The 27,907-nt window shown below is 42.4% G+C and overlaps 1 long non-coding RNA gene across 1 annotated transcript in view; it reads right to left on the bottom strand.

Annotated features, from left to right (window-relative positions):
* LOC134730800 (uncharacterized) overlaps positions 1–27,907 on the bottom strand; it is a 140,465-nt gene that overhangs the window by 111,566 nt on the left and 992 nt on the right. The gene's annotated exons all lie outside the window — the stretch shown is intronic.

Here is a 27,907-nt window from a genome sequence, read left to right as displayed (position 1 = left end):
TCCCACATTACTAAGAGCAGCTCTTCTTCACTCAGTCTACTGATTCAAATGCTAATCTCCTCCAGAAACACCCTCACAGACACCCCCAGAGATAATGTTTTGCTAGTTGTATGGGTATCCCTTAACCTAGTCAAGTTGACATATACAATTAACTCTCACTTATGCCCACCCTGTTATATGTCTTCTTTTATCACTATTTAAATTTTCCTCTGTTGTTTGTATGAATTGTTATTCCTTTTATCCTAGTTTATTGTTTCCTTAGTAATTATGACCACCCGGCATATTATTTATTTGTAAATCAGTTTGTTATCTATCTTCTAACTTAAATGTAAAACCCCAAACTATAAAAATCCTGGAAGAAAACCTAGGCAGTATCATCCTGGACCTAGGAACGGGCAAATATTTCATGACAAAGACATCAAAAGCAATCACAATGAAAACAAAAATTGACAAGTGGGATCTAATTAAACTGAAGAGCTTCTGCACAGCAAAAGAAACTATCAACAGAGTAAACAGACAACCTACAGAATGGGAGACAATATTTGCAAACTATGTATCTGACAAAGACCTAATATCCAGCATCTATAAGGAATTTAAACAAATTTACAAGAGAAACCACCCCATTGAAAAGTGGGCAAAGGACATGAATAGACATTTTTCAAAAGAAGACATACATGCGGCCAACAAGCACTTAAAAAAAGCTCAATATCACTGATCATTTGAGAAATGCAAATCAAAACCACAAAGAGATACCATCTGAAACCAATCAGATTATTAAAATGTCAAAAAATAACAGATGCTGGCAAGGTTGTTGAGAAAAGGGAACACTTACACACTGTTGGTAGAAGTATAAATTAGTTCAACAATTGTGGAAAGCAGTGTGGCAATTCCTCAAAGAGCTAAAAGCTGAACTACCATTCAACCCAGCAATCCCATTACTGGGTATATACCCAGAGGAATATAGATCTTTCTACCATAAAGACACATGCATGCAAATGTTTGTTGCAGCACTATTTACAATAGCAAAGACATGTTATCAACCTAAATGCCCATCAGTGACAAATTGGATAAAGAAAATATGGTATATATATACCAGGGAATACTATGCAGCCATAAGAAAGAATGAGATCATGTTATTTGCAGGAACATGGATGAAGCTGGAGGCCATTACCCAGAAACAGTAAGCCAAATACTGCAGGTTCTCACTTGTAAGTAGGAGCTTAATGTTGAGAACCCATGAACACAAAGAGAAGAACAACAGACACTGGGGTCTCCTTGAGGGTAGCAGGTGGGAGGAGGGAGAGGAGTAGAAAAGATAGCTATTGGGTACTGAGCTTAATATCCAAGTGATGTAATAATCTGCAAAACAAACCCTCGAGACACGAGTTTACCTGTGTAACAAACTTTCACATGTACTCCTGAACCAAAAAAATTTTTTTTAAAAAAGAATTCCCATTAAAAGTGTGCAAGGTGGAGACAACCATACACCTCACTTTCATAAGCCTTAGAAGTAAGAAAGGAAAGTCAAGACGTGGGTAGCATTTGAGCAATCATGATCCTTTCCAATATTCTTCCTTGGGAGATTAGAAAACCATCTATCCGGCCGTGCACGGTGGCTCATGCCTGTAATCTCAGCACTTTGGGAGGCCGAGGTGGGTGGATCACCTGAGGTCAAGAGATCACGACCATCCTGGCCAACATATTGAAACCCAGTCTCTACTAAAAATAAAAAAATTAGCTGGGCGTGGTGATGTGCACCTGTAGTCCCAGTTACTAGGGAGGCTGAGGCAGGAGAATCACTTGAACCCGGGAGGCTGAGGTTGCAGTGAGCCGAGATCATGCTACTGCACTGTAACCTGGGTGACAGAGCAAGACTCCATCTCAAAAAAAAAAAAAAAAAAAAGAAAACCATCCATCTGTTATTAAACCATTGTAACCTATACACATGCTTGATATCTGTGGCCACAGAATGATGGTCATTCCAGCTTTACTGGTTGCAATTGCTCAGGATCCTCTGATCTTTTTCTCCCATTACAGCTCATCTAGTTTCCTCCCCCTTTATTTTAATTTTGTCCATTTTTTTACTTTCACCACAGCTCTTCTTTAGACTTTGTGTCCTTTCAGCTTGTTGACTTGATTTCCTTGCTTGACGCTGTATTCTCTACGAAGAACTTGGGAGAGAAATTAACCATTTGACCAGCTTACTCTTGAGTGTTGCCTATAAAACTCCTGAATTTTTTACCCCAGGAGTCCTCTGAGAAGGAAGGCTTGGTGTGTGTGCAATATTCACAACCCTACCCGCATTGACCTGCACTCACCAAGTCCCTGGGAACCTGAACTTCTCAGTTCTCTCCTTTTTCTGCCTGGGTCCAGCATGGTTGGGGAGGCCCTTTGGCAGCTATTAAAGTGTTTCTGGTATTAGTGACAGTGCCATTCATCTGTCACCAGCTTTATGACTTGATTGTGTGATTTCTGTTTTGTAAGTTTTCTTCTTTCTCCATAACTACCTTAATTTGGCCAAAACAAGAAGGGATATTCTATGAACTACATTCTCAGCCTATTAATAACTCATGTAAGGATGCCCACATTTTTCTACGAATAAATAGTTACCTATACTAAAGAAATTAAGACAAGTTGCCAAGACTAGGCTGAACAACCATTCTATGACCAACCCCTATTTATTGTTTTCTGCTATTGACATGGGCCAAGTCTTCAATCTTCTCCTCCCCTTGGGTTGGCACAGCTTCAGCCATCATTTCGAAAGCCCTCACTGGCACTTAGAATGTTTAGTAGATCCTCTTTAAAATAAAACAACTTTCTCTAATTTTCCATAGTTATAGGGTGACATGATCCATCCCTCACTAATATCAAATATGAAATATTGCCCTTATTGTGTGACACATACAAGCATTGATCCTTCATTTTTGTGCTTTGTTCTCCCTCATCTGTGAGGGCTGTCTTTCTGACAGGAATATGAGATCCTCAAAGACGGACAATGTTTCTTAACATTCCTGCATTTTCAAATAACCTAGAACAGTGCATCTTACATGGGGAGTCATTGATAAATATTTGTCATTGGAAATAGATATTCACTTTTATTTTATTTTATTTTGAGACAGAGTCTTGCTGTGTTACCCATGCTGGAGCGCAGTGGCATGATCTCAGCTCACTGCAATCTCTGACTCCTCAGTTCAAGTGATTCTCGTGCCTCAGCCTCCCTAGTAGCTGGGATTACAGGTGTGTGCCACCACGCCTAGCTAATTTTGTATTTTTAGAAGGGCAGGTTTTGCCATGTTGGTCAGGCTGGTCTCAAACTCCTGACCTCAAGTGACCCACTCACCTTGGCCTCCCAAAGTGCTGGGATTACAGGCATGAGCCACCAGGCCTGGCCAATATTCACTTTTAGATTCATTAATTACCTTTGTATCTTTTTGGAACTGGCACTAACAGAAGAATGGGATACACATAATTTTAGGATAAAGTGTTATCCTAAACTCAACTTGGGTCCACCCACCCAGTGCAGCAAAGCCATCAGGACTGGGCATCAGAATTGCAGCAAGAGAAAGTGAAGCATTTATTTGCAGGGTGCCGAGCAAGGAGACTAGGGCAGCTCATTCTTAAGACCTGAACTCCTACCTGGTTTACAGGTAAGAAATTTTAAAGGCAAGGAAGCAGAGGTAACAGGAAAGTTATTAATCAATATGTGAATGCCATGCATTGGTTTGACCTAAAAAAAGATGGGACATCTCAAAGAGGGCGCCCACAGGTCGTACGGATTCAAAGATTTTCTGATTTGTGATTGGTTAAGGAGGTAAAGTCTTGTCTAAAATTCTGTGGTCAGCAACAAAGAATACTAACTCTGGCCCACAGTGTGACCCCTCCAGACCCCTCAAAAAAGAAATTCAGGGGCAAAGGAGGTGGTTAAAGTTCAGTCCTCAGTTTCTCTTTATCTGACATCTATTTGATGGGGGTGTAGGTTTTTAAAAAACAACTCAGGGATATGTGTTAAGACGTTTCTTTAGTTTCTATAGGGAACCAAACTCTAACTTCCTTGGCTATTGTTTTAAGCTACTATCTTCTTGCTTATCAAGTTGCTCACTTAATCTTCAAGGTTAGCTAGGTGCCTGGGATTTCCCTTGGGGAAATCAAGATTTTCCTTTATTTTTATGCTTGGGAGTGAGGGGTGTCCAACAGGCCCCTAAGAGAGGATTTCTGCTCTGTCTTAAGGGGAACCCCTCTAAGCAGTCACCCCAACATTCTAGAGCAGAGGTCCCCAATCTTTTTGGCACCAGGGACTGGTTTTGTCAAACACAATATTTCTATGAACTAGGGGTAAGGATGGTTTTGGGATAATTCAAGTGCATTATGATTACTGTGCACTTTATTTCTATTATTAATACATTGTAGTATGTAACAAAATAATTATACAACTCACTATCATGTGGAATCAGTGGCAGCTGTGAGTTCGTTTTCCTCCCATTTGGGGGTGATGGGAAACCGTGACAGATCATCAGGCATTAGATTCTCATCAGGGGTGCGCAACCTAGATACCTCACGTGCACAGTTCACAATAGGGTTCATGCTCCTGTGAGAATCTAATGCCATCACTGATCTGACAGGAAGCAGAGCTCAGGCAGTAATGAGAGTGGTGTGGTGCAGCTGAAAATACAGATGAAGCTTCCCTTGCCTGCCACTCACTTCCTGCTGTGCAGCCTGGTTCCTAACAGGCCATAGAGGATCGGTTGCAGTCTATGGCCCGGGGGTTGGGGACCCCTGTGTTAGAGGATTCCATGGCTTTCAGTTTCAGTCTTGTTGGAGCTGCCTGCATTATTATATCTTCCCAGCCCAGGCATTCACTGATGGAAGAAGATGTTGCCCTCCAGCTAGGTCTGCTCAATACCTATTGTTGAACTGAAGTGGTTTGTGTAGCTGACTTGCAGCCTGTCTCCATCAGCTCAAATGCTCACACACGTTTTCCAACCTTAGAGCCTTTTTATTTTCCCTTTCACACCTCCCCTGCTTCTCTTCAATTCTCCAAGCACAGTTATCTGAACTTGGCTATTGCAAAGATTTTATTCTGTGTCTTCAGGATATCTGTGCTGCTTCAATCAGTCTGAACTTCCTTTGTCCAAGGCTGACCCTCCCTGCTCTCCAACCCCTCCTCTCAATTCTCTTCCCTTAACTCCTTCCTTTGCCAATACTATGCATTTCTTAGCCAGGTCAGGCTAAGTGCTATATAGCACACAAACCCCAAGACTCAGTGGCTTAAACCCAGATCACAGCCCAATATGTATTCATGGGGTTGTCAATGGAAAGAGTCAAACTCTAAAATATTTGAAGAGATCTCTTCTGAGCCAAATGTGACTGACCATTGGCCTGTTGACATAGTCCTCAGGAGATCCTCAGAACATGTGCCCAAGGTGGCTGGTCCGCAAGTAGGTTTCTTAACATTTTAGGGAGATAAGTAAGGCATCAATCATACACAGAAGACGTACATTGATTCAGTCCAGAAAGGCTGAACAAACGGAAGTGGGGGCTTCCAAGTTGCGAGTAGATTCAAAGATTTTTGGATTGGCAGTTGGTTGAAAGAGTTATTATCAATAGAAAGGAATGTCTGGGTTAGGGTTACAGTAGGGGGTTGTGGAGACTGAGGTTTTATGATGTAGATGAAGCCTCCAGGTAGCAGGCTTCAGAGACAATAGATTGCAAATATTTATCAGACTGAAAGAGTCTGTTTTATAAGTAATTCCAAAGGGGCGGCGGGTATAATGAGGCACATCTGGCTCCCCCTTCCCATCATGTCCTGAACTAGTTTTATCAGGTTAACTTTGGAATGCCCTTGTTGGAGAGCAGGGGTCCATTCAGATGGTTTGGGGAAGACCTTATAATTTTTTGTTTGTTTGTTTACAGGGTCATTCAAGGACCCACACTCTACTATCCCCTAGAACCCCAGAGTTCTCTACTGGATATTCTGCAGTTGTCTAGAGATCTGAGGGTTAGAGAGGCATGCAGTGTGCATCATTCTGTTCACATTCCATTGTTCAGAACTCAGCCACCGGCACTTTCCACTGCAAGGGAAGCTGGGAGGGTTCTCTTGCTCTGTGCCCAGGAGGAAAAGAAAGTGAGCGTAGAGCAGTCTTTGCCACAATCAAAGTCACAGGATATATTGAACAATACCTTATACTTTTTTTTTTTTAACATCCTGGGATTATTTTGTGGTTAGAGGGACTAAGCTAGAGGAAAGAATGGGGTGCATTTAATATTGGAAAGTCAGTTACTTCATAGTTGTAGTGGGTTTATTAGCAGAGATTAACCAAAAGATACAAGTCTTTTGATGATACTCATAGCATTATTTATGCTGTACCATACACTGTTTTCTTTTTGTTTGTTTGTGTTTGTTTTTGTTTTGTTTTTCAAGACAGAGTCTTGCTCTTATTGCCCAGGCTGGAGTGCAGTGGCGCCATCTCTGCTCACTGCAACCTCCGCCTCCCAGGTTCAAGCGATTCTCCTGCATCAGCCTCCCAAGTAGCTTGGATTACAGGTGTGTACCACCAGGCCAGGCTACATTTTTTTTTTGTATCTTTAGTAGAGACGGGGTTTCACCGTGTTGGCCAGTCTGGCCTCGAACTCCTGACCTCAGGTGATCCGCCCACCTTGGCCTTCAAAAGTGCTGGGATTACAGGCATGAGCCACCATGCCCAGCCCATGCACTGTTTTCTAGGCACTTAAATATTATTTCCTTCACAACATTTCTGTGAGATATGTACTACTATTGTTCCCATTTTACAGATGAGCAAACCAAGAAAGAGATAGGTAACTTTCTCAACATCAAGCAGCTAATAAATGGCAGAGCTGAGATTTGAACCCAGTCAGTCGATTGCCTAGGATTTATGGATATGGCAATTGTGCCTATTCACAGCTGGGATATTCTGCCCTAAAATGGGATGTAGTTAGCCAAGGCATTTTCTTGGAGGCTAAAATATATGTGAGAAGATGTGAGTGTCCCATCAACGAGCACTGAGATATGCTATATTTTTACAGCCCACATGTAGGAGGAGCCCATTCTCCTACTTTTCCGTCTCTTTATTTTTAAAATTTATATTATTTGTATTTTGAAAATAGAGATGGGGTCTCAATGTGTTGCTCAGGCTGGTCTCGAACTCCTGGGCTCAAGTGATTTTCCCATCTCAGCCTCTCAAAGTGCTGGCATTACAGACATGAGCTTTTAATTAATTTCATTTAATTAAGATGAAAGGTGCCTAGCCTTTTCAGTCTTTTTCTCACACAAATGGTTACAAAGGACACATGGTGTTTAGCAGTTTGCCCTTTAAATTATATCTGTTGACCCTGAGGGGTATTAAAGGGGAATCAGAATGCTTCACCTTCCAATTTCTGTGCTCTTTCTCCATCTCAGCATTTCAACAATAAGAGGTGTTTAATGAGCAACTACTATGTGCCAGCCATTTTTTTTTTTTTTTTTTTTTTTTTGGGTACCGAGGATTGGAGAAGATGGAGGCAATATGACAACTAAATGCAATGCATGCTCCTGGATGGCATTTTGGATCCTCAAGGAAAAGAGGCATCATGGAGCAATAAACCAAGCATATCAAGTGCCCACCTCTGTGTGGCCAATAGGTAATTACCTAGTATGATGTTGGCTGCTTATGAGTGCCGCAAAGAAAATAGCTAGAAACAAGGGTAGCCAGGGGCATTCTTTCCTAAGGATATTTAAGCTAAGACATGAATGGCACGAGATAATCCACCCTTTTAAAATGTGGGGTTAGAGGTTGGGTGTGGTAGCTCACACTTGTAATCCTAGCACTTTGGGAGGCCAAGGCAAGAGGATTGCTTGAGGCCAGGAGTTTGAGACCAGCCTGGGGTAACATAGGGAGACCCCATCTCTACAAAAAATAAATAAATAAATAAATAAATTTATACAGGTGTGGCGGTAAATGCCTATAGTCCCAGCTACCTGAGGGGCTCAGGTGCGAGGATCACTTGATCCAGGGAGGTTGAGGCTGCAGTGAGTCATGACTGCACTACTACATTTCAGATTGGGTGACAGAGCAAGACTGTATTAAAACAATGTGGAGTGAGACAATTCAGGAAGGAAGAATAGCATGTTCAAAAACTCTGAGCCAACAAATTCTTCTCTGTTGATAATTATACCATTTTCTTTTTATTTACATTGTCCCCCCCCCTTTTTCTTTTGTGAGATAGAGTCTCACTCTGTCGGCCAGGCTGGAGTGCAGTGGCGTGATCTCGGCTCACTGCAACCTCCACTTCCTGGGTTCAAGTGATTCCCCTGCCTCAGCCTCCCAAGTAGCTATGATTACAGGCATGCACCACCATGCCTGGCTAATTTTTGTAGTTTTAGTAGAGGCAGGGTTTCACCATGTTGGCCAGGCTGGTCTTGAACTCCTGACCTCAGGTGATCCACCCGCCTCGGCCTCGCAAAGTGCTGGGATTACAGGTGTGAGCCACTGCGCCCAGCCCATTTTTCACATTTTTAAGATTTATATTCTGCTATTTAGAAATACTGTATTTTGAAATTATTACAAATGTATAGAAGTTACAAGTACAGTTCAAGTTATTCCCATAACTGCTTCATCCATATTTCCCAGCTGTTACCATCTTATTGCATTTTTACATATCTTCCTCCCTCTCTTGTCCCCACTCTCCCTCCCTTGCTCTTATTCTTTCTCTTTTCACACACACACACACACACACGCACACACACACACTAGTCTTTTCCTTCACCACTTGAGCTAGCTGTGGGAACAGTATACCTTCACTTGTAAATACTTCCGTGTGCATTCTCTAAAACAAAGATCTCTCATCATGCAAGCTTCTAAGTCAGGAAGTCAACATTTTCACTATGCTCCCATCCAATCCATTTAGAGCCCATTCAAATTTTACCAACTCTCTCAATGATGTGTCTTTTTCCCTTGGGGTCCAAGATGCCATCCGGGAAAATGTATTGCATCTATTCTAGTTGTCATGTCTCCTAGTGTCCTCCAACCTGGACCAATTCCTTAATCTTTCCTGTCACTTATGTCCCCAACAATTTTAAAGAATACAAGCCTCCTATTCTGTGGGATGACGCTGAGTGTGGGTCCATCTGATGTCTCTCTGTGACCAGACTCAGATCAAGGATTCCTGGTAGGGATGTCACTGACATCATACTGTGTTCTTTGCATTAAGAGTGCACGATGTTGGCCAGGTGCGGTGGCTCACGCCTGTAATCCCAGCACTTTGGGAGGCCAAGGCGGGCGGATAACCTGAGGTCGGGAGTTCAAGACCAGCCTGTCCAACATGGTGAAACCCCGTCTCTACTAAAAATACAAAAATTAGCCTGGCATGGTGGCACACGCCTGTAATCCCAGCTACTCGGGAGGCTGAGGCAGGAGAATTGCTTGAGCCTGGAGGCGGAGGTTGCAGTGAGCTGAGATCGTGCCACTGCACTCCAGCCTGGCCGACAGAGCGAGATTCTGTCTCAAAAAAAAAAAAGAAGTGCACGATGTCAATCTGTACCACCCACCACCGGTGACACTAATTTCCAGTCACCTGGTCATGCTGGAATCTCCCGGTTTTCTCCACCAGAAGGACACTAGTTTTGCTCTTGCAATTGGTTATTGTTTTGTGGGAGCATATTCTGAGATCATGCCAGCATCCTGTACATCATCAACATACCATCCGCCTGCCTTAGCATGCCTGAATGTGCGACCACAGGTCCACTATGGCCAAAGGCCACTACAGTGGTTGCCAAATGGTGACTTTCTATTTTCTTTTCTTTTTTTTTTTTTTTTTTGAGAGATGGAGCCTCGCTCTATCACCCAGGCTTGAGTGCAGTGGTGCGATCTCAGCTTACTACAACCTCTGCCTGTCTAGTTCAAGAGATTCTTCTGCCTCAGCCTCCCGAGTAGCTGGGATTACAGGCACCCACCACCACACCCAGCTAATTTTTGTATTTTTAGTAGAGATAGGGTTTCACCATGTTGGCCAGGCTGGTCTTGAACTCCTGACCTCAGGTGATCCGCCTGCCTCGGCCTCCCAAAGCCCTGGGATTACATACATGAGCCACTGTGCCCAGCCTATTTTCTATTTTCATAAGTTCTGTTACATTTATTAGCTGAACTTTTATTATAAGGAAGAGCTTCTTTTTCTTCCTCTATTTATTTATATCAGAATGAACCCAGATTCTTTTTTTTTTTTTTTGAGATGGAGTCTCACTCTGTTGCCCAGGCTGCAGTGCAGTGGCATGATCCCAGAGATTCTTATTTTATTGAATGGATTAGAATCTAGAACACTTACTGTTTTGAAACCACTTTTTTTCTTTTTTAGTTTAGTCCCACAGTTAAATTGATTCAATGTTTACAGCCAGTCTGTTTACCATAACGTTACTGTTCATTTCTTGGTTGGCTGAAGTTTATCATCTAGTATTTCTTTAACAAGACCCTACGGGATTTACATTCTTTAAATTCTTAGCCACCTTACAATGGTCTTCTTTTTTTTCCTGTAACAGCTTTATTGAGTTATAATTCACATACCATGCAATTCATCCATTTAAAGTGTACAATTCAATGCTTTTTAGTATATCCACAGAGTTGTCCAACTATCAACACATTTTTAGGACTTTTTTATCACTTCCAAAAAGAACCCATTACCCATAAGCAGTCACTCCTCATTTACCCCAGCCTTCACCTCCCCCCCAAATCTAGATAACAACTAATGTACAGTAACAACGAATGTACTGTACTTTCTGTCTCTACAGATTTGCCTATTCTGGACATTTCATGTAAATGGAATCATACAATATGTGGTCTTTTTGACTGACTTCTTTCACTTAGCACATTTTCAAGTTTCACAAACATGGTAGTGTGTATCAGTACTTCATTTATTTGTATGTTAAATAATATTCCATTATATGGATACACCACAGTTTATTTATCCAAAATGTGTATAAAGATTTGGGTTATTTCTACCTTTTTGGCTATGATAAATAACGTGATATAAACATTTGTGTACAAGTTTTTGTGTGGACATACACTTTCATTTGTCCTGGATATATACCTTGAAGTGGAACTGCTGGGTCATATGGCAATTCTGTGATTAACATTTTGAGTATCAACCAAATCAACCAAACTGTTTTCCAAGTGGCTGCACCAGTTTACATTCTTACCAGCAATGCACAAGGTTCCAATCTCTCTCCATCCTTACCAACACTTATTATTATCTCTCTCTTTATTTTATATTATAGGCATTCTAGTGGATATAAAATGCCATTTCATTGTGATTTTGATTTGCTTTTCCCTGGTGTCCACTGAAGTTAAGCATCTTTTTATTTTTCTATTGGCTATTTGTATATTTTCTTTCTGTTTATTTATTTATTTATTTAGACCGAGTCTTGCTCTGTCACCTAGGCTGGAGTGTAGTGGCATGAACATGGTTCACTGCAATCTCAATCTCCTGGGCTCAAGCAATCCTCCCACCTCAGACTCCCAAGTAGCTGGGGCCACAGGCACGTGCCACCATGGTCAACCTTGTATATTTTCTTTGGAGAATGGTCTATTTCAATCTTTTGCCCATTTTTAAATTGGGTTATTCTTTCTTATTATTCTATTGTAAGAGTTCTTTACATATTCTAGATACAATTCCTTTGTTAGATATATGATCTGCAAATATTTTCTCCAATTTGTGGGTTGTCTTTTTACCTTCTTGATCATGTCCTTTGAAGCACAAAAAATATTTAATTTGGATGAAGCCAATTTACCTGTTTTTCCTTTTGTTTCTTGGGTTTTGGTGTCATATATAAACAATTATTGCCTAATCCAAGTTATGAAGACTTATGCCTATGTTTTCTTCTAGGAGTTTTATAGTTTTAGCTCTTAACATTTAATCTTTTAATGCATTTTGAATCAATTTTTTGTGTACGCTGTGAGGTAGGGGTCCAACTTCATTTTTAATATGTGGATATTCTATTTCTTCAACAAAATTTGTTTAAAAAATTGTTCTGGCACAGTTACCGAAAATCAGTTAACTGTAAACTTGAAGGTTTGTTTCTGGACTTTCAATCCTATTATATTAATCTAAATGTCTATTCCTATGACAGTGCCAAAATGTTTTTTTTTTTTTTTTTTGCCTTTATGCTTTAGCAAAAGTTGTGCTGGGTTTAAAATGATTGGGTCACTGTTTCTTATCTTGAAGATATTTGGTATAGCCCCACTGTCTCTAGCACTGAATATAGAGAAGCAAGCCTGAGGCCCATCCTGTAATTTTTATGCACAGGATCAACTTGATATTTTGATTCAATGACCAAGGAATTATTTCTTTATCCATAATGTGTACTATTTTTGTTCTTTTTTTTTTAATTGGATGATTGGGATGCAGGTGTCTGAACCTGGAATTGGAAACAGTTATATCTTTTGATAGTCCCTTTTGAGAATGATTTTTTTTTTTGTTTGTATGTTTGTTTTCTTTGTTTTGTTTTTGAGACATGATCTCGCTCTGTTGCCCAGGCTAGTACAGTGACACAATCACAGCTCACTGCAGCCTTGAGATTCTGGGCTCAGCTGATCCTTCTGTCTCAGCCTCCTGAGTAGCTGGGACTACAGATATGCACCACCATACCTGGCTAATATTTTTTTAATTTTTACTTTTGTAGAGACAAGGTCTCACTATGTTGTCCAGGCTGCTCTCAAACTCCTGGCCTCAGGCCATCCTCCCGTCTCAGCCTCTCAAAGCACTAGGATTACAGGCATGAACCATCATGCCCAGCCATGTTTACTATTTCTTAGGAAATATTTTGGTGCTGATAGTTGCATGTCAGCTTTCCTGAGAGCCATGGTTTGCTGTTTCTGTTACATAGATTTAAACTTTTTATGGAAAATTTTCTTACAGTAAATCTTAAAATATATATTTTTGTTTTGTTATTTTAATCTTTTTCTTGGGGACAACAATTATGACATGCTGGAACTTTTTTTTTTACTTTATTCTCCGCATAGATAGATAGACAGATACATGATACATAGATATAGATTATATAGGTACTCTCTATATACATATATGAAATAGGTGTATAGGTGTTTGTTGGTTTGTTTGTTTGTTTGAGACAGGGTCTCACTCTGTCACCCAGGCTGAAGTGCAGTGGTACAATCATAGCTCACTGCAGTCTCAACCTCCCCAGGCTTAGGTGATCCTCCCACCTCAGCCTCCCAAGTAGCTGGGACTACAGGCACGCACCACCACACCTGGCTAATTTTTTTGTAGAGACAGGATCTTACCATATGGCCCAGGCTGGTCTCAAAGTGATCCACACACCTTGACCTCCCAAAGTGCCAGGATTACAGGCGTGAGCCGCCGTACCCAGCTATTTTGCTTGCTGTTCTCAACTCTTTTCTTCATAATAATTCCTGTGCTTTCAGCTATGCTAATTCTTCTTTGTCCTTCCTTTAACACAGCTTATGTTTCTCAGTAGCTTTATCTTTCTCTTCTTCTTCCTGCTTGTTCACTTCTTTCTTCCAGCTAACATTTCATCTCTGTTGTCTTGCCATATCTTCTCTGCATGCTGCTATTTCTGCTTGAGCTCTAGTTTCATAAATGCCTCTTTAAGCTTTTCTTTACTGAATGAAAGCCTGGTGATACTGGTCCTCTTGCCAAAGACCCTATTTTTCTCCATGCATTTCTCATTTGCCATTTCCCTCTGTCCCTTTCCTCCTGTTTTCTTTTATAGCTTCTATCTTGGTCTCTTTTATATTACAGTTTGTCTTTGACTGAAATGAGCTTTTTTTTTTTTTTTCTGAATACAATTTATGGAAGCATCCTCCTGTGGTAGGAGGGCCGGGGGCTGTGATTCAGGCCAGAAGTTATTCCCCCTGCTTAGGACTCTTGATGCCCATGTGAGCAGACCCTGACTCTTCCAAGGCAGCAGGAGCCCTCGCGTTCCAGTCCCTGTGACTCACCCTGCCTCGGGGATGGACTTCTTCCTATAATGAGGATGCACTTGTCACAGAGATGTTCATTTTTTAGTGTTCTTAAGCATACACAGAAAATGAGTCTAACAATATGACATCTGCGGCTGTCTCTGCAGCATGTGTTATATGATGCTTTTATTCTTTTTGGTTGGCTTGTTGGACTTTTCTATATTTTCTTTTTTTTTTTTTTTTTGAGACAGGTTCTCACTCTGTGACCCAGGCTGGAGTGCAGTGGCATGATCTTAGCTCACTACAACCACTGCTTCCAGGGTTCAAGTGATTCTTCTGCCTCAGCCTCCCGAGTAGCTGGAACTACAGGTGCTCGCCACCAAGCCTGGCTAATTTTTGTATTTTTAGTAGAGATGGAGTTTCACTATGATGGCCAGGCTGGTCTCTAACTCTTGGCCTCAAGTGATCTTCCCGCCTTAGCCTCCCGAAGTGCTGGGATTACAGGCATGAGCCACTGCACCCAGCCTATATTTTCATTTTTAACAAAAATGTATATTCCTTCTATAATCATAAAATCAATACATTTTATTAAAAATGGAAGCTTGATCGGTACAAAAATAGAAAGACTAGGAATTGTTATGTGAGAGCACAACAGGGTGACTATAGTGAACAGTAACTTAATTTTACTTTTTTTATTAGTTTATTTTTATTTTAATTAATTAATTAATTTATTCATTTGAACTTTTATTTTTAAGTTCAGGGGTACAAGTGTAGGTTTGTTACCTAGATAAACCTGTGTTGTGGGGGTTTGTTATACATATCATTTCATCGCCCAGGTATTAAGCCTAGTACCCATTAGTTATTTCTCCTGATCCTCTTCCTCCTCCACCCTCCACCCTCTGAAAGGCCCCAGGATGTGTAGTTTCCCCTTATGTGTCCATGTGTTCTTACCATTTAGCTCCTACTTGTAAGTGAGAATATACAGTATTTAGTTTTCCATTCCTGCGTTAGTTTGCTAAGGATAATAGCCTCCAGCTCCATCCATGTCCCTACAAAGGACATAAGCTTGTCCTTTTTTATGGCTGCATAGTATTCCGTAGCATGTATGTGCCACATTGTTTTTATCCAGTCTATCATTAATGAACACTTATGTTGATTCCATGCCTTTGCTATTGTGAATAGTGCTGCAATGAACATATGCATGCATGTGCCTCTACAATAGAATGATTTATATTCCTCTGGGTATGTACCCAGTAATGGGATTGTTGGGTCAAATTATATTTCTGTCTTTAAGTTTCTGAGGAATTGCCACACTGTCTTCCACAATGGCTGAACTAATTTATAGTCCCTTAATTTTACATTTTAAAATAACTTAAAGAGGGTAGTTTGATTGTAACTCAAAGGATAAGTGCTTGAGGGATGGATACCCTATTCTCCATGATGCACTTATTTCACATTGCATGCCTCTATCAAAACATCTCATGTACCCCATACACATATACACCTACTATGTTCTCACAAAAATTAAAAATTAAAAATAACATAAACATAAATAAAGCTGATGATCCTCCCCTGTCCCCTCAAAAAGTGGAAGTTTGCACAGCTACAGTGGAATGAGGGACAGACTTGGGTGAGTGGGAAAGTCGGAGCTACAAGCCCATGCCTCTGAAGCACTCATAGACAATGATGGGAAAATCGGAGTCATAGAGCTCAGACCTGGTAATGCAAGATAAGCCACTGCAGTTAAAGAAATCACTGGACTAAGGAAAAAAAAAAAAAGAAATCCCGACTTGATGCTGGACAGGGAAAATCTTATACATCCGGATTATTATCATAATATCGATAATTCCCATGTGAGAGGAAGCTGGAACTCGGAGAGGTTTGGTTAATTTCCCCAAGACTCTTTCTCTATTGTAAAGATGTCAATTACATCCTGCTTTTCTAATTCCATATCCTCAGGCCTTTCTACTCCTTCTTGCCTACTTATTAGCTCTCCAGCTGGGGTGACTCAGTATATGGTGGTGCTATTAACCAAGAGAGGGAAGACCGAGGAGGGAGAGATAATGAGCTCTGTTTTGGACAGGATGAGTTACTGTGAATGTCATGCTTGCAGCTCTGCTGCAGGAATAACACGAAGGGAGAGGCATCATTTTATGTGAAAGCCCACTGTTTCTGTCACCTCGTTCCTGTCAGTCAAATGAGGAAAGAAAATCATGTTTCTAGAACCCTGCTGGTGGCTGTCTTTCTCCCAGGATGAAATCACCTAGTGAGGATGACATTGGCAATCAGGCTCTGACAGCACCTTCTCTGAGTCATCCATGAGCCAAATAGCATCAGGATCATTTCTCGGCATCCACCCTCCTCCCAGCTCTTGGACGGGGGCATTCCTGGCACCCTTGGGTTGGAGGTGGAATGGGAGAGCAATGACAGCCTTATTGAATTATCCCCGAACCTTACAGATTCACCTTCCCTGTTGTCGCCCTAAGCAGCTAGCCTTATGGGAATTTTACCAGGGCTGAGTTTTTTCCTTAAGGTTTACAAACACAGCATCTGGAATAATTCTCTGTTTTTGCACACAATATCATTTTGCCAAGACTGATTATGAAGCTTCCAAAAACAACCACCACAACAAAAATATATCCAGCCAAACTAATGCAACCTGTGTGTGATACACTTTTTGCCCAAGAGCCAGTTGTTGAACTTCAAGCCTATTTTTTAAGCATATCTATATGGAAAACAATAGTAGTGTACTATTGTATTTCCAGTTGAGATTGTATTATATGCCTGTATCCTGTACATTTTTATTTTTGTATCAGATGGGGATTCGAACTCACACTCTGCCACTTTTCGGTTCTGTTCCCCTGGGTAAGTAAGTTAGTTTCTAAACCTTACTTGCCTCATGTATAAAATCATTATAACGATATCAATTTCACTCTTGTAAGGATCCTATTAAACGAGATAATGCATAGAAAACATTAGCACAAATCTTGCAGCATTGCAAGTGCAAAATAAATAGCAGCTATTATCAATATTCTTCTGCAAAAGACAATATTGACAAAATTTACCCCAATTGTGTATATAAGATGCTCTTTCTTTTTTTCTTTTTTCTTTTCTTTTTTTTTTTTCTGAGGCAGAGTCTCGCTCTGTCACCCAGGCTGGAGTGCAGTGGCGCCATCTCTGCTCACTGCAAGCTCCACATCTTGGGTTCACACCATTCTCCTGCCTCAGCCTCCCAAGTAGCTGGAACTACAGGCACCCACCACCACGCCCGGCTAATTTTTTGTATTTTTTAGTAGAGACGGGGTTTCACTGTGTTAGCCAGGATGGTCTCGATCTCCTGACCTCATGATCTGCCCGCCTCAGCCTCCCAAAGTGCTGGGATTACAGGTGTGAGCCACCACGCCTGGCCCATATGATGGTCTTTCATGAGGACATTGCCTTGTACACAATTCCAGTGTGGTTTTCGTGTTTAAGAATGAATGTGGCTGCCATGATGCATTTCAAGGCCTTCTTAGGTCTTCCTCTATGACTGCACAGAACTCCCTACTCCAGCATTTATGTAAGTAGAGTCTGTTATCAACATACAACAATAGCAGTGTCTATGAACTCTAGATAGTAAAAAAAAAAAAAAAAAGAGAGAGAGCAGAGATCACTTTTTGTTTTATGTCCCAATGTGTCCCAAGCATCTGGTACATAGTAGGATCCTAAAGATTGAATAAATAAATCACCTTCTATAAGCCAAACACCATGCAAGAGGCTTTGCCGCTCTGCTTCTGTAGAGGAGTCAGAGATCCGCTCCAACACACATTTAGCTCTTAGCCGGTGGGCTCTATAGTTGGATCTAGAAACCAAACTGACACCAGGCAGATTAGCAAGAGCAAACTATACAAATTTTCTTAGTTTTATGCGTACATGGGGATCTTCACAAGAGAGTGAAGACCAAAGAAGTGGCGAAAGCAGGATGCTTTTGTACTATTTAGACAAAGAATGATAAAATTGAGAAGAAATGGCAAGACAAAAGAAAATCTGGCTGGGGACAGTACATTTTCTGGAGGAGTTACTAGGAGATGTATAGGGGAGTGAAAAAGAGGTTGAAGCTAAGGGTTACATTTTTTTTTTTTTAAGACTGAATCTCGCTCTGTCGCCCAGGCTGGAGTGCAGTGGCGTGATCTCAGCTCACTGCAACCTCTGCCCCCCCAGGTTCAAGCGATTCTCATGCCTCAGCCTCCAGAGTAGCTGAGACCACAGGCACATGCCACCACAACCGGCTAATTTTTGTGTGTGTTTTTAGTAGAGATGGGGGCAACATGGGTTACATAATTAAGTACGTTTATTCAGGTCCTTTGAAGCTTTCCATCCCAAGTGTCTGGTGATAGAGCTATTTTCTCACCTGGTGTGAGAAATCTTTCATACTTGCTACATGTAGGAAGAGACAGGCCAGCCAGCCCTTTCTGAAACTACAATTTCTCTAATGTTTTCAACTTGAAATAATCAAGATCCTAATCTGGTATGTTTTGAGATGGCACACGCTTCACTCCTTTATGTCCTTTAATTTTCCTCTATCTCCTTGAAAACTAACTGATTCTTGTATCAGGACAGGCTAACTTGTGCTATGGTAACGAACAACCCTCCAATCTTAGCAACTTACAACAACAACAGATTCTTACTCACACCACATCTCTAACTGTTGATCAGCTGATAGCTTAGCTCCCAGGTTTTCTGACCCTAAGACCCAGGAAATGGAGCAGCCACTCTTGCTAGTCTCAGGGATGCAGAGAGAGAGAGACAGAGAGAGCAGGTGAACAACAAGCTGTCTCTCAGCTCACAGCCAGAAGTGAGACGTGTCTGTTGCACCTCCATTTCTTTGGCCTAGCATGTCATCTGGCCATGCCTAATATCAAAGGGGATGGGATAAGGGAAATGGCATTCTATTAAGCTCCTGGAAGAAGAAATAGAATTTCTGTGAAGAGTCCTTGCTTCCTCACAAGGGAAACTGAGGTTCTCGGTTAAGTCACTCAGTCAGTTGTTCAGGAATTGAATATTGATCTGACTCCAAGGCACCAGTGTACAATTTGTCTTTTTGGTCAGCTTGCTTCTCATGTCTTCATGGTGCCCGATAAGGAGATCTGCTTTTTCCTAGACCTGAATAGTCTGAGTAAACAAAACCAGGTTGCCATTTCCTATAAATATCAAATTCCAGGGAATTGTCTCCTAGGCAAGAGGGATCTCTCCAGAACCACAGGAATTGCTAGTTGGCAAGGCCCCAGGTAACACCAAGAAGCTTGCCTTTGTCACTCGGATGTGGCCCAGATTTCCAAGCTGTCGAGATCCAAGTGCCAAATGATATCAGGATTCGTTGTGGAGAAGCTGTCCTTGTAATCCCGGGAGATAATCTCTATTATCTAAGACAGGAAGGGAGCTTGCCAGAGATAAAAATGCTCACACAAGGCCAAAATTCCCCCGAAAGTAAGTTTAAAGGGACAGTGGTGACAGAACAAAGTTTTCACATGACCACAAGACCACTTAATCCAATCCCAAGCCTCCATTTCCAAAATGGCTGGCTGGCTCAGCTTTCTGCCCTAGAAAACCAAAAGGCAAATATTGTTACTGGTGCTCCAATTTCAGCAAACTCTTAGAATATTTCTACTTATATAAATGTAATGGAGGAGGAAAAAGTGTATACCTTCTTTTCTTTCTAAAACAATCACTTAGTAACTCATTACTCATCAGCTGACATTTGGAAATAGCATGGTAGCCTGAAGTCAAATCTTTTTTCGTTTCTTCAATCACTCTCCTTCACTTACAGAGTGAGTCTCAGTTGTATTTTTTAAGCAGACTGTGGAAACTCACAATTCACAGGTCATGAATTGTTGGTTTCAGCATCCTCAGCTACTGAAACCTTATTCAAACCACTTATAATAATATGAGTATCCGTTGGTGTTTTCAGCCTTTTATGTTGCCCAGCCATCTCTTATGCATTAGAGTATCAGGCTGGGCACGGTGGCTCACTCCTGTAATCCCAACACTTTGGGAGGCCGAGGCAGGCAGATCACTTGAGGTCAGGAGTTCCGGACCAGCCTGACCAACATGGACAAACCCCGTCTCTACTAAAAATACAAAATCAGCCAGGCGTGGTGGCGCACACCTGTAATCCCAGCTACTTGGGAGGCTGAGGCAGGAGAATCGCTTGAACCCGGGAGGCAGAGGTTGCGGTGAGCCGAGATCGCTCCATTGCACTCCAGCCTGGGCAACAAGAGTGAAGCTCTGTCGCCAAAAAAAAAAAAAAAGTGTAAGTTTAATAGGCGAGAGAAAGAGAAAAAGCTCTCTGCCCTGCAGAGATGGAGGGGCTCCTAAGTGGGTCTTCCAGTTCCATGGTGAAATGCACGGGGTTTTATAGACTAGCTTGAGGAGGTGGTGTCTGATTTACATAGGGCCCAAAAGATTGGTTGGACGAGTTGTGCCATTTACATAGTGTGTGAAGAAGCTGGCCATCCCATCCTTATCCTGCATTATGAATATGGGGTCTCTACCTGGCTGGCGCCATGTTGCCTGTTCCTTTACTGTACACAAGGTTGACAAAGAAGAGAGAAGATGGAGCCGCCATGTTGAACATGCCTGGCCCCCAGGTAGCTTTTTCTGATTGGCACAGCTGCCAGCATTTCACCCGTGCAAGCTTCCAGCTTGCTTATCTATGTCAGCAGCTCGATTTTACAGGCTGCTTTTTGTTAGAGAAGAAAAGATTTGGCCGGGTGTGGTGGCTGAGGCCTGTAATCCCAGCACTTTGAGAGGACAAGGCCGGCGGATCATGAGGTCAGGAGATCGAGACCATTCTGGTCAACATGGTGAACCTCTGTCTCTACTAAAAATACAAAAATTAGCTGGGTGTGGTGGCATGTGCCTGTAATCTCAGCTACATGGGAGGCTAAGGCAGGAGAATGGCTTGAACCCAGGAGGCGGAGGTTGCAGTGAGCCGAGATTGCACCACTGCATTCCAGCCTGGCAACAGAGCAAGACTGTCTTTCAAAAAAAAAAAAAAAAGAAAGAAAGAAAGAAATGATTTGTGGTGAAGCCCCATCTCTAATAAAAATACAAAAAAAAAAAAAAAAAAAGCTGGGCGTGGTGGCGGGCACCTGTAATCCCAACTACTTGGGAGGCTGAGGCAGAAGAATTGCTTGAATCCCAGAGGCAGAGGTTGCAATGAGCTGAGATCATGCCATTGCAGTCCAGCCCGGGTGACAGAGCGAGACTCGTCTCAAAAAAAAAAAAAAAAAAAAGAGAGAAAGAAATAATTTGAGGGCTGCTTTTTATTAAAATGGAAACCTTACCAAGGACTTACTTACCCTCACTAGCTGCCTAAATGATTTTTTTTAGCTCCTGTGTCTCTACTGACTGCTCACACTATGCTTACGTGAGTCATCTACAAGAGGGCACTAACCTGCCCTTAAACTCTGAATTTTCTGACATTGACGACATGCCTGTCCTCCCACATCCACCTATCTCCAGGTCTCTGACATTTACCTTTCTCATTGGCATGCAAGAAAATGATTGCCCTTACTTATTATTTATGTTAGTGTCAGGGGTAAAATGAGGTGGTACTTGGCACCCATAGCTGAGTCACTTTGACCATCAGAGACACAGTTTTAATGAGATTGGCTGTGTAAGGCTATGACGTGGAAGGTGAATCTCTAAAGTTCTGGGACAATTCAATAAGGTTGTCACTGCTCTTCCACCCCAGCTTCATCCCCCAAAGTGCTTGGAATGCCCCCATCCAAGAGCCAGGAGCAGGGTGGACGTCAAAAAATAATCCTGATGCTATTTGGCTCGTGGATGATTCAGAGCAGGTGCTGTCGGAGCCCTAATTTCCCTTGTTTTTGAACTATCATGTCATACTCCTTCGTGCATAACATTTTATCTCTCAGGATTTTCCTTCTTTCCCCCCACAAATAACTTTCTGTTGCTTTCCCACCTGTAATGTGGACTATTTAGAACCTCCCCTCCTCTTGCTCTTTCACCCAGGCTGAAGTGCTGTGGTGTGATCATAGCTCACTGCAGGCTCAAACTCCTGGCTTGAGTAATCCTCTCACAATAGCCTCCCAAGTAGCCGGGACTACAGGTGTGTACTACCATACTCAGCTAATTTTTTCATTTTTATTTTTGTAGATACGGGGCGGGGGGGGGTCTCACTATGTTGCCCAGGCTGGTCTCGAACTCCTGGCCCCGAGTGATCTTCCCACGTCGGCCTCCTGAAATACAGGGACTACAGGCATGAGCCACCATGCCTGGCCTTAAATCTGCATTTTGTATGTTCTTCCCATTATATGGTTTGCCTCTACTGGAGACAGTCAGGCAGGATTTCCACTGTAGAAGAGGGACTTCCATAGAGTCAGCTTCCAGATCCACAGGGCATAGATTTGCAGCTCAGATCAGAAAGCAGGCTGACAGGGAATGAGGAGTGAGGAAGGATTGAGATGGGAAGTTATATTAGACTCTTCCTTTTTGGCTCTTTCCAGTGTCTGGATAACTTTTTGTGCTAGCCAGGATGACAGACTTCCCGAGAAAAGAAAGAACAGTGGAGCATGAAGGTAGACTAGTTGCTTCCTGCCTCAGTTTCCATTTTGTGCCAATGATAGTGTTACTGGTGGAGGGTGTCCAGGTTCTTGACCTCTTGAACAAGGAATTGGACAAAACGCACAAACAGAACAAGGAAAGAATGAAGCAATAAAAGTAGAGATTTATTAAAAATGAAAATATGCTCCACAGGGTGGGAGCGGGTCCAAGCACAGGGGCTCAAGATCCCCGTTATCCAGAATTTTCTGGGGTTTAAATACACTCTCGAGGTTTCCATTGGTTACCTGGGGTATGCCCTGTGTAAATGAAGAGGATGAAGTAAAGTTACAAAGCTGGCCGGGTGCGGTGGCTCATGCCTGTAATCCTAGCACTTTGTGAGCCGGAGGCAGGCAGATCACCTGAGATGGAGCGTTCGAGACCAGCCTGACCAACATGGAGAAAACTTTTCTTTACTAAAAATACAAAATTAGCTTGGCGTAGTGGCACATGCCTGTGATCCCAGCTATTCAGGAGGCTGAGGCAGGAGAATCGCTTGAACCTGGGAGGCAGAGGTTGTGGTGAGCCAAGATCGCGCCATTGCACTTCAGCCTGGGCAACAAGAGCGAAAATGTGCCTCAAAAAAAAAAGTTACACAGTCATTTACTTAGTGTACGTCCTGTGTAAATGGAGAGGATATTTCCTGTCATAGCTGAAGTGTTTCTATTTGATTTAGTTCTAGGAAGTCCCCGTGAGTCGGCCTTATGCTCCCTGCCTCCAACCCTATTCTCCTGCCTCAATAGTGTTTGATTTCAAATTGAGAATGAGGTAAATCTGCATATGCTGCTATTTTCAAGGAAATAAAGAGAATCTGTACTGTGGATTATCCAGGGTACTCACAGGGGCCAGAGTGAGTGCTGCAACAATATTCCTACAAAGGGGATCTGTCGTGCTGAATCGCCCCCTGTAAAGGAGGTAAAGGAAAGAGGGTTTCAAAAGCACCATTCAGAATTTTAAAAAGTGCTCCCTGCTTTTGGGAGACACTGGGGAACTGATACCTGAGAATGTTAAAGTGCTTTGTGAATGGAGTCAGACTCGCAACCCAGATACTGGAGGGAAGGGCTGACCACCTGCCCTGAGGGTGGAGCCTGGGGACGATGGTCTTGGGATTGGCCAGCAAAGGGTCTGCCAAGCACGGAGAAGACAAGTGATTCCTGTGGCACACACGTGGCCAATACTGCAGAGAGAGCAACTGTGGGTCATCTTGGGTCCTTTTCAATAAGGCTGTCCCAAGGGGCAAAGAGATTCCAGCGAAAAGAAGCTGGAGAATAACAGTTGCATGCACAGGGCTGAAGAAATACTTGTAAGTCATGACCTACTAGGTGCCTAGACCCCAGGTGGACTTTTCCTATTGGCACAGCTGCCGGCATTCATTCACCCGTGCAAGCTTCCAGCTTGCTTTTCTATGTCTGCAGCTTAATTTTAAAGGCTGCTCTTTGTTAGAAAAGAAATGATTTGGGGGCTGCTTTTTTTTTTTTTTTTTGAAGGAAAACCTTACTGAGGGCTATCTTCCCCTCACTATCTGCCTAAATAATTTCTTTTTAGCTCCTGTATCAGAATCAAACCACCATCCATAGCCAACTTTCCCAAGAGACACTAGGAAGACACAGAAGTCAAACTGGGTGAAGATAATGTTTAGATAGAGCTTTACTTTGGGCAACTGAACACAGAAAACTTTAACTGTGGCTACCTTTCATCACCGGAAGATTTATTACATTCTATAAATTTGCCTGGAATAAAGCAGGTTGAAAATATATGAACACCATTAAATTTAGTGGAGTGGAAAACTTCCCTGAAGAGGAGATTGGTGGCCGGGCGTGGTGGCTCACGCCTGTAATCCCAGCACTTTGGGAGGCCAAGGCGGTTGGATCACCTGAGGTCGGGAGTTCAAGACCAGACTGACCAACATGGAGAAACCCTGTCTCTACTAAAAATACAAAATTAGCTGGGCGTGGTGGCACATGCTTGTAATCCCAGCTACTCGGGAGGCTGAGGCAGGAGAATCGCTTGAACCCAGGAGGCAGAGGTTGAGATCCCGCCATTGCACTCCAGCCTGGGCAACAAGATCGAAAATCTGTCTCAAAAACAAAAACAAAAAAACAAACAAAAAGAACAAAACAAGAGTAGAGTGGCTTCAAGGGTTTGTGCTAAATAAAGGAGAATTTAAATGTGCTTATTTGGGGGTTTGGTTTTCTTTAAAAGGGGACCTTGTCTACTCCTCCCTCGTTGCTACCCTACAAACTAGTGTCAACCTATATAGTCTTGTTACCAGAAAGGAGTCCTGATCCAGACCCCAAGATGAGGGTTCTTGGATCTCAGGCAAGAAGGAATTTGGGGCGAGTCCATAGAGTAAAGTGAAAGCAAGTTTATTAAGAAAGTAAAGGAATAAAAAAATGCCTACATCATTGGCAGAGCAGTGGCATGGACTGCTTGACTAAGGACGCTTATAGTTATTTCTTGATTATATGCTAAACAAGGGGTGAATTACTTATGAAATTTCTGGGAATGGGGTGGGCAATTACTGAAACTGAGGCTTCTTCCCCTTTTTAGACCATATAGCGTAACTCCCAGACATTGCCATTTGTAAACTGTCTTGGCATTTGTAAACTGTCTTTGGTGCTGGTGGGAATGTCTTTTAGCATGCGAATGCACTATAATTAATGTATAATGAGCAGTGAGGATGACCAGCAGTCACTTTTGTCGCCATCTTGGTTTTGGTGGATCTTGGCTGGCTTCTTTACGGCAACCTGTTTTATCAGCAAGGTCTTTGTGACCTGTATCTTGTGCCAACCTCCTATCTCTTCCTGTGACTAAAAATGCCCCTATTCAAGATGGAGTTGCTGTGGTTCAAATGCCTCTGACAGTGTCATTGAAGAGATGATTTGACTTAAGTTGAAAAACAGGTACATAGTATTGATTGAAGATGTAGGGATAATGCCTGGGTTTAGTTGCCAGCATGGTGTAGTCATCCTTACCATCTCATTCCCTGCCTTCTGGGTGGGGAAGTGAGTCCAGCAAGGCCGAATGCCCCCCACATTTGTGCATCTTCTTGGAAATTTCCACTTTATCACGGGAGGCATGTATTTCAAGTTGCACCAGCTGTGTTCCGGGCAACTCTTTGGATGCCTTCTTTTATAAAGTGGCATTGAGAAGTTGAGAGGATGCTGAGATAGCAATGTGCAAACTTGGTTCAAATTTTGACTCTGTGGCTAGCTCTATGAGCTGAGTATGTCACCTAATGGTGCTAGGTCTCTGCATGATCAACTCTAAAACCATGAAGGGTTGTTCTGAGGATTCAATAAAACCATGTCCAGTCCTCCCTTGATATACATGGGGGATTGATTGCTTTTAGGACCCCTGTCTTCCACCTTCTAGTCCCCACCCACCTCGGATACCAAAATCCAAGTATGCTGAAGTCCCTTATGCTACAGAATGGTGTAGTAGTTGTGTATAACCTACGTACAACCTCTTGTACACTTTCAATTTTATCTTTGGATTGCTTCTAATACCTTATACAATGTAAATGCTATGTAAATGGTTGTTATACTGTATAGATTTTTTAATTTGTATTTTTTATTGACTTTTGTTCAATTTTTTCTTTTTTTTTGTTTTTTTGTTTTTTTGATAGAGACTGAGTATCTCTCTGTCTCCCGCTGGAGTGCAGTGGTCCCATCATAGCTCACTGCAGCCTCAAACTCCTGGGGTCAAGTGATCCTTCCCACCTCAGCCTCCTGAGTTGCTGAGATCACAAGCACAAGCCTCCCACATATTTTTAATCCTTGGTTGGTTGAATCCATGGATGTAGAACCCACAAACACAAAGAGCCAACTGTATGTAAAAATCTTTTGCACAATGCTTGACACATAGCCAGTCCTTGATAAATGATAGTTGAGCATTATGAGTCTATTTTGATAATAAAACAATAACCCTGGGAGTTCACTACTAAGATATTATAGCTCACAAAGTCAATAAATAATAATAATAATAATTGTTATTTTGAGACAGAGTCTTGGTCTGTTGCCCAGGTTGGAGTGCAGCGGAGCAATCTTGGCTCACTGCAACCTTCACCTCCCAGGTTCAAGTGATTCTCGTGCCTCAGTCTCCCACTCAATAAATAATTCTTGAATAGGACTCAATCAATGGCTGCGAGTTAATGGACAATCAATGCTCAGCTTACTTGAAGTCCAGGTAGCACTGAGTGTGGTTGCAAAGGGAAAACTTAATATTCAGCCTATTCCAGAATGCTTACATGATCATGCATTTCTAAACACTAAAACTGAAGAAGACTTTTGGACATTCTGTCTCTGCCTTTCCACTCCCTTTTACCTGGCTGCCAGCCTACTTAAACATTCTTCTACTTCTCATTGGTTTGTTCCAGTGAAAAGGTTTGTTGAGTAAGCCACTGAAATTTTTAAAGCCATGTTGGAAATACCTAAGTAAGCAGAGCACAGCTTGACAAACACAGGATATTAAAGAGATAAGTTGTGGATTGAAAGAGATAAAGATGTGCTACATGGCTGTGTGTGGTGGCTCACGCCTGTAATCCCAGCACTTCGGGAGGCCGAGGCAGGGGGATCACGAGGTCAGGAGTTCGAGACCAGCCTGGCCAACATAGTGAAACCCCATCTCTACTAAAAATACAAAAAATTAGCCGGGTGTGGTGGCAGGCACCTGTAATCCCAGCTACTCAGGAGGCTGAGGCAGGAGAATTGCTTGAACCCGGGAGACGGAGGTTGCAGTGAGCCAAGATTGCACCATTGCACTCCAGCCTGGGTGACAGAGTGAGACTCCATCTCAAAAAAAAAATGTGGTACATATACACCATGGAATACCATGCAGCCATAAGGAACAAGATTATGTCCTTCGCAGGGGACGTGGATGGATTTGGAAGCCGTTATCCTCAGGAAACTAACACAGGAACAGAAAACCAAACACCACAGGTTCTCACTCATAAGTGGGAGCTGAACAATGAGAACACATGGACTCAGGAGGGGAACGACACACACCGGGGCCTGTCAGGGAGGGGGAGTGGTGGTGGGGGGAGGGACATCATCAGGACAAGGACAAGTAGCTAATGCATGCAGGGATTAATACCTAGGCGATTCATTGACAGGTGCAGCAAACCACCATGGCATACATTTACCTATGTAACAAAACTGCACGTCCTGCACATGTACCCTGGAACTTGAAATAAAATTAGAAAAAAAAAAAAAAGGAGAGAGAGAGAGAGAGTGGCCAATGAAAAGTATGTGAAGCATTGCATGGAGCCAGTAGCTCTTTAAGGCATCTCGAGTTCTTCACATGCCACATAAGCCTTCCAATAGGTACAACGTGCTGTCCCTGGAAGTTCCCAAAATGCTCTTCGTGGAATGGGTTAACCC

This window comes from Pan paniscus, chromosome 6 (assembly GCF_029289425.2).
Source record: "Pan paniscus chromosome 6, NHGRI_mPanPan1-v2.0_pri, whole genome shotgun sequence".
In the NCBI taxonomy this organism is placed as follows: Eukaryota; Metazoa; Chordata; class Mammalia; order Primates; family Hominidae; genus Pan; species Pan paniscus.
The sequence above is the reverse complement of the archived record's forward strand: the minus strand, read 5'-3'. Positions and strand labels throughout refer to the sequence as shown.